We start from the raw sequence: 6,683 nt of genomic DNA on the forward strand, positions 1-6,683 counted from the left end.
GAAGAGATTCTGCCCCTGGACTCAGCACTGGTGAGGCCTCACCTCAAGTGCTGTGTCCAGTTCTGGGCCCTCAGCTCAGGAAGGCCATGGAGGGGCTGGAGCAAGTGCAGAGAAGAGCTCTCCTGTCTACTAAATATATAGATACGATCCCTATATTAGGTATCAGGGGGAAGTTTTTTAGTGTGAGGGTGGAAAAACACTGGCACAGGTTGCCCAGAGAAGCTGTGGATGCTCCACCCCTGGAAGTGTCCAAGGCCAGGTTGGATGGAGCTTGGAGCAACCTGGGATAGTGGGAGGTGTCCCTGCCCATGGAATGAGGGTGGAACCAGACCAGGTTGCTCCAAACCCAGTCCAACCTGGCCTTGAACACTTCCAGGGATGGGGCAACCTCTAAAGATGGAGATTTTTGTGTCCCATTGACATCCACCAGCTTTGTTGTTTTCTTTTCCAGCCAATCCTTAAGGACAAAATGTTCTTCCTTCAGTTCATCCATAGCAGGTTCCCACTGGTCTCTGCAGAGGAGCTTCCCAGTGCCATCACCATTGAACAGGTGGGAAAACTGGGGGAAAAGGGTGGGGAGTGACTGGACCAGGAATTCCCATATCAGCCCCAGCACCAGGACGTTCCACCCCAAATCCCGTTCCCTCATCCCCCGAGGGGGGGATCATCCCTCCCTGCCTTTCCTGCAGAGCTGTGCTTGAAGAAACCTGCACAAGAAAACCACCCCCAGGAGTCCTCCTGCCTCTCCACGGGCTCGATTAGCTGGAGTGGCACTTCCAAGGGCCCCGTTGGACTCCTCTGGCTCGGGAGGGAGCACAGACCACTCGGCAGCCTCAAACAACTTCTTGATGTTCAATCCCCCAATCTCCCGGTGCTGAATCCACCTTGAAATTGTGTCTCCAAACCTCTCTTTGCAAGCAGGGGTTTAGCAGGAGGAGGAGGAGGAGGAGGAGGGGAGGGGGGAAGGGAAAAGAAATTCGATCTATTTTTCCACGAGGAGGAGAATTGAAAAGGAAAAAAATTCAGCCTGGGCAGCGGGAGAATGGAGATGTGGCTGGGAAATGCTCCCTTGTGAAGGAGCAGGGATGGCAGGGAACTGCAGGGAGCAGGGATGTGGGATGTGCTGGCACTCCAGGAGAACCACTGGCAGCAGGTCAAGCCCCAGCCAAGGTCAAAATCCAGAGTCCAAGGGGGAGGATCTGGTGGGATTTCCAGGCAGGGAGTGTGGAAATATGGGAGAAATTTAATCACAATTCCAAGAAATAGTAAAAATATGGTTTTCTGTGCTGTGTGGGCATCTGGGCTCTTCCCATGGAGAGGGGTCACAACCTCTACCTGGGATGAGGGACAGGTTTATTCCAAACTCAAGGGAAAAGGTTCAGTAAAACAGTGGGGAGGGGAGAAACGAGATTTTATCCAAACTGAGTTTTCCCCTCTAGGATAACTCTGCCTCTCACTGAAGGACACGATTTTGGCTCTCTCCAGAGATAAATAAGGGCAGCAGCTCCTTAAAATCCAAGCTGGAGAGATGAAAAATCATGGAATGTCTTAGGTTGGAAGGGACCTTAAAGATCCTCCAGTTCCAAGCCCTCTGGGCAGGGATAAGAGATCAGGAGGGGGATTCTCCCCTCCTGGGACTCAGAGACATTCATGTCACTGCCAGCCCATGGTTTTCCTCAATTCTTCTTGAAAAAAACCCTGGCAAAGAGGTGGATTGGCCGCATCTTCAAAGCTGGAAGCTTGTTCCTCATCCAGCCCTGCTGGAGGCAGGGAAAACTCCAAATTCCTGCGTTCCCACAGAGGGTGGATTACAAACCTTTTTGGGATATAAGGACTGATCTGAGGTGATAATCGGGAAGGATCTAAGCCCAGTTAGTGGCTGGTTTTCATTGGAATCATCCATTTCCAGGGAAAGGCTGCTTCTCCCTCCTCTTTTTCCCCCTCCTTCCTCCCCCTCGGCCGCTGCGAGCTTGACAGGGACAGGCCAGTCCGTCCGTCACCGCTAATCCTCGGATACTTTTAGTGTCACTGGAATGACAGGACCCCTCTGCTGAGGCAATAAAAAGCCTCTTAAGGGCAGCAGCCCCCTCTGAGCAAAGTGGCTCAGCCATTCCCAGGGTCTTTCCTTCCCTCTGGAAATGGCACAGGGGCCGATTAAAGCCCCGCTGTCCCCCCGTGACAAGAATCAGATGTGAAACCTTCCACTTTCCGTTCCACTTTCCGATGCATTAAAGGCCTTTTGTGGGAAGCGCTCGGAAGTGCAGCGCTCACCCCGGTCATCCAGCCTCCCACCCCTCCCTCTCTCCCACCTTTCCATGGATTCAGCAGCTCTTGGGATGCTCTGGAGCAGCCCAGGGTGGTTTGGCTCATTCCCCACTCAACCTTTCCCTGTTTTTGGGGTGTAATTCCACTCTTTTTGGGCTCTTAGGGATCTGTGGTGCTTCCATAGAGGAGACTCCAGCTCCATCCAAACTGGGAAATTCCAGAGTGCCCAGCTGCGCTCTGGATGCAGTTGTCCTGTTTTCCAGGGAAAAAGGGTTGGATAGTGAAAAAACATCAATGTCTTGAACGTTGGCCTCAGGAACAGGAATGTCCTGGGGATGTCCTACCTCTCCCTGCTCCCACCTTTCCTCTCCACTCCCAGGATTGACAAGCTCTTGGAATGCCCTTGGGATGCTCTGGAGCAGCCAGGCTGGTTTGGCTCATTCCCCACTCAACCCTTCCTTGTTTTGGGGGTGCTGGGGGTGTAATTCCACTCTTTCTGGGCTCTTAGGGATCTGTGGTGCTTCCATAAAAGAGGCTCCAGCTCTATCCAAACTGGAAAATTCCAGAGCGCCAGGCTGCACTTCCATGGACAGGGACACTTTCCACTATTCCAGGTGGCTCCAAGCTCCATCCAACCCGGCCTCGAGCACTTCCAAGGTCGTGGCACCCACACAGCATCCCCTTGGATGGGACATGAACCACACAACCCAACATTCCCGTGCCTGGGGTGACATTTTTTAGGGCTTCCTGCCAGTTGTCCCATCCGAACTCTATCCCGAGCCCTCTGCTCCTTTCTCAAGGGATCCGTGGAGCCCTTTCCCCACCTCAAGCCCTGCAGAGCTTTGCTGCTGCTCTGGGAAACGAGGAGTGAAGTGTGCACTGCTATTAATGATTAATAAACTTGATTGTTGGTTTAGAGGACTCTGCTTTGCTCCAGGGCTCATCCGGGCATCCGTCAGGACCCGTCGTGTTGGGAGGCAGCGGCACATCCCTAAATCCTTCCATCTCCAGGGCGGAAGGAAGGGGATCACGGGCTGCAGGGAGGCAGAACGAGCTCTGGCCCAACTCAGTGGCCAGCACAGCCTTTCCAGAGTTTCCCTTCCCCAAATTTGGGAGGTGGCGAGGTAAAAGGTCAGGAGCTCGGCATGGTTCCGCTCGGCTAAGTGATTCCATCGCCTCTGGAAAAAGGGCGCCCCAGGGAAGGAGGGATGTGATATTCCCGTGCCCTGGCGCGTGTCCCAGGCATCGGGGGGGATGAAGTCAGCAGGCAGATGGGTGTGCTGAGAGCTGGAGGCATCCAGCAGGAGCCGGAGCGGGGATGAACCGGAACCAAGAGGCTGCGAGTCCCCGGGAGCCGGGAAGGGCACAGTGGGAAACTGGGATTGAGTGAGGCAGCTCCAGCCGGTTGGGGGTTTGGGACTGGCTGTGAAACTCATTCCCTCGACTTCCTGCAAGGCCTTGGGATGTTTCAGCCTCTTCCCATTAGAAAATAATTTCTCCAAAGCTCCTGAGCTGCCAGGGTTGTGGCTGTGTTAGGGAATCAGGCAGCCGGGAGGGAATGGGCTCAGGACCTGAAATTCAATCCCTGTTAAATCGTCAGTGCAGTCCCTGGGCTCTCATGGAGAATTGGAAGCTCAATTAGCTACTTCCCAAATGATCAAAAGGACAATTCTGTATCCATCACGGGTCAAGAGGCCATTCCCAATAGTCACCAAATCGTGGAATTATTTACATTAGAAAAGACTCTGAAGATCCAACTGTTCCCCCTGGAATTGCCACGTCCCCACGTGCCACATCCACGTGGCTTTTAAATCCCTCCGGGGGGCAGTGAGTCCACCAGTGCCCTGGGAAACCTGTGCCAGGGCTGGACAACCCTTTCAGGGAAGAAAATTTCCCAATATCCAAATTAAACCTCATCTGGTGCAACCTGAGGCCGTTTCCTCTCGTCCTGTCCCTCGTTCCCTGGAAGAGCCCGATCCCACCTAGCTCTCCCCTCCTGTCAGGGAGTTGTGGGGAGTGAGAAGGTCCCCCCTGAGCCTCCTTTTCTCCAAGATGAGTCCCCCCAGCTCCCTCAGCTGCTCCTGCTGCTCCAGCCCCTTCCCATCTCCATTCCCTTTCCTGGACACGCTCCAGCCCCTCAATGTCCTTCTTGTCCCGAGGGGCCTAAAACTGATCCCAGGATTTGGGGTGTGACCTCAGCAGTGCCCAGCACAGGGGGACAATCCCTGCCTTGCTCCTGTTGCCACACTGGTTTGGATCCAAGCCGGGATGTCATTGTCCTCCTTGGCCACCTGGACACTGTTTTAGGAAGTCCCCAAGGCTCCCAGCAAGGAACCATCCCAGGAAAGCGAGGAAGGTGAAGGCGAAGCTGCAATTCGGGATTTGTGGGATTGGAGGAAACCCTGGAGCCACAGAGGGGATGGGGAAGTCGAGCTGGTGGAGGACAAGGGACAGGTCTGGAGATGAAAACATGAGAGCTCTTGTTGCAGCAGCGGATGGAAATCCCCAATCCCCAGAATCCCCCATCCCCAACAGAACTCCCCTCATCCAGGAAACAGCCAAATTTCCTTGGATCCTGCCTTTGTCTCTGGCTCTTCCTGCACGATGTGTCTCCACTGCCATCAATTAGAGCCACAGATCAATTAAGCATTAATGGGCAGGGAAGATAAACAACTCACAGGGGCAATCCTGGGGTCCGGAAGGGAAAATTCCCTGGTGTTGGTTCATGTGGATTCTCCTGTTTTTCAGGCCACGGGATGAGGTCGAAACATCCCTTAAACCCTTTTAGATGTTTCGCTCAGATTGCACAAGGAGATGCCCTCGTTTCCTTCTCTCCTCTCCAACTCATTCCCAGCAAATTTTGGCTCGGGGAAAAACTTTGGGAAGTGGAAAGAAGCTGAACCCATTCCCGCTTTTCCTACCCTAAAAGATGAGGTTTTGGGGATGCGCATCCACACAGGCTCTTCCCAATGAAAGCCCAGACAAGGGAGTGTGTGTGTGTGTGTGTGTGGATTTTCACGTGGATATTTGGATTTTACCTGTCCTTTCCTGGCTGGAATGAGTCTGTTGCACACTTGGATTTACCCTTCCCTTGGAAGATTGGGTGGGGAAGGGGATAGAGGAAAAGAAATCCCATTGGGAGCTCCACTTCCAGCACAGATCTCTGCACTGAGCTACCTTTTCCCACATCATGGAATCATCAGTGCTCCGTGCCTGAGCCCCCAAGCTCAGGGAAGGATGGGAACAGCATCTCCTGAAGCCTTTTGGGGGACAAATTTTACCGCTCGTGGGACCCCATAACTCAACTGCATCATTTTCATCGAGGTCCTCTGGGTGTCTGGTGTCACCCATTCCTGAGCTGAAGCAGTTTCTGACCATCCTTTCCTATGGAAGGTCCCAAATTTGGCCCTAAATCCATTCCCAAGATCCAGAGGGGAGGAAAACCTCCCTAATGTTTAATAATATGGTGGTTTATTTCTCTCATTTGGCTCCACATCTCCCTTGTTTGGGGGCACCTGCACGGTTCATTTGTCACCTGCCAGGCAAGGCAAGACAATGAAAGGCAAATCCTGCCCTTCTCGTGGCAGCTCCTGTCTCTATTCCTGCTCCAACCTCGCTTTTCCATTCCTTTAAACCCTCCATGAACATGCAGAAACTCTTCCTTCCCCTCCACACTCCTCCTCCTCCTCCTCTCTCTCCCCCTCCAGCTGCTCGAGAAATTCAAACCCTCTTCCTATTAGGAAGAAAAAAGGGGTTGTTATCAGGTTGAAAGGGAAAGCAGAGGAACGGGTTGCAGGGGTTTAAATTGGAGTTTTATGGATATTTCTCCCTCTCCCTCCTTTTTTGTGAAGCCGCATTAAACTTTTCCTTCGTTAAAAAGCCGAGAGGACGGGAACGGGAAAGGAGAGGGGAGAAGGGAAAAGAGAAGGTGGAGGGTGGGAAGGGGAGGGGGGGGGATGGATGGGAATAAAAAGCCCTCAGATATTCATGTGTGACACAGCTCAGGGAGGTGAGACGTGAGGCTGATTTGCTTAATGCTGACAGGCCTTTCTTCTCATTGGAAAGAAAACGCAGCGGGGATCCTAAAATGTGCCGTGGAAAGGTCCGTGGCAAGGAGCAATTCCAATCTTCCCTGTGCCGCGGCGGGCCGGGCGCTCGCGGAGACGCATCGGGGGGAAATAACGCACCGAGTTCTCCTCTCGACTCCCATTAACCCTCTGCCTGAGGGGAATGTTGAGCCTAAAGATGTTACAAAGCGCCCGGAGCTCTGGAATGTGTGTGTGTGTTGGGGGGTGGATGTGTATCCATGAGCATTCCAGCCCGGCCCGAGCGAGAGGGGCAGGACAAAAAAAAAAAGGGGGGGGGGGGAAAGGGGGGAAAAAGGGGGGGGAAAGAAAGGGGGGGGGGGGGGGGGGGGG

General features: G+C 53.4%; 1 long non-coding RNA gene across 1 annotated transcript in view; it reads right to left on the reverse strand.

Annotated features, from left to right (window-relative positions):
- Positions 1-1,478, reverse strand: part of LOC108508537 — a 23,887-nt gene extending 22,409 nt beyond the window's left edge. The window contains exon 1 of the long non-coding RNA XR_001878415.1: positions 1,468-1,478. This is a non-coding gene — a long non-coding RNA (uncharacterized LOC108508537). The remainder of the gene's footprint in view (positions 1-1,467) is intronic.
- Positions 1,479-6,683: the final 5,205 nt, after the last annotated feature.

The sequence above is a fragment of the Lepidothrix coronata genome, unplaced genomic scaffold (genome assembly GCF_001604755.1).
Source record: "Lepidothrix coronata isolate B3197 unplaced genomic scaffold, Lepidothrix_coronata-1.0 Scaffold302, whole genome shotgun sequence".
Lineage (NCBI taxonomy): Eukaryota > Metazoa > Chordata > Aves > Passeriformes > Pipridae > Lepidothrix > Lepidothrix coronata.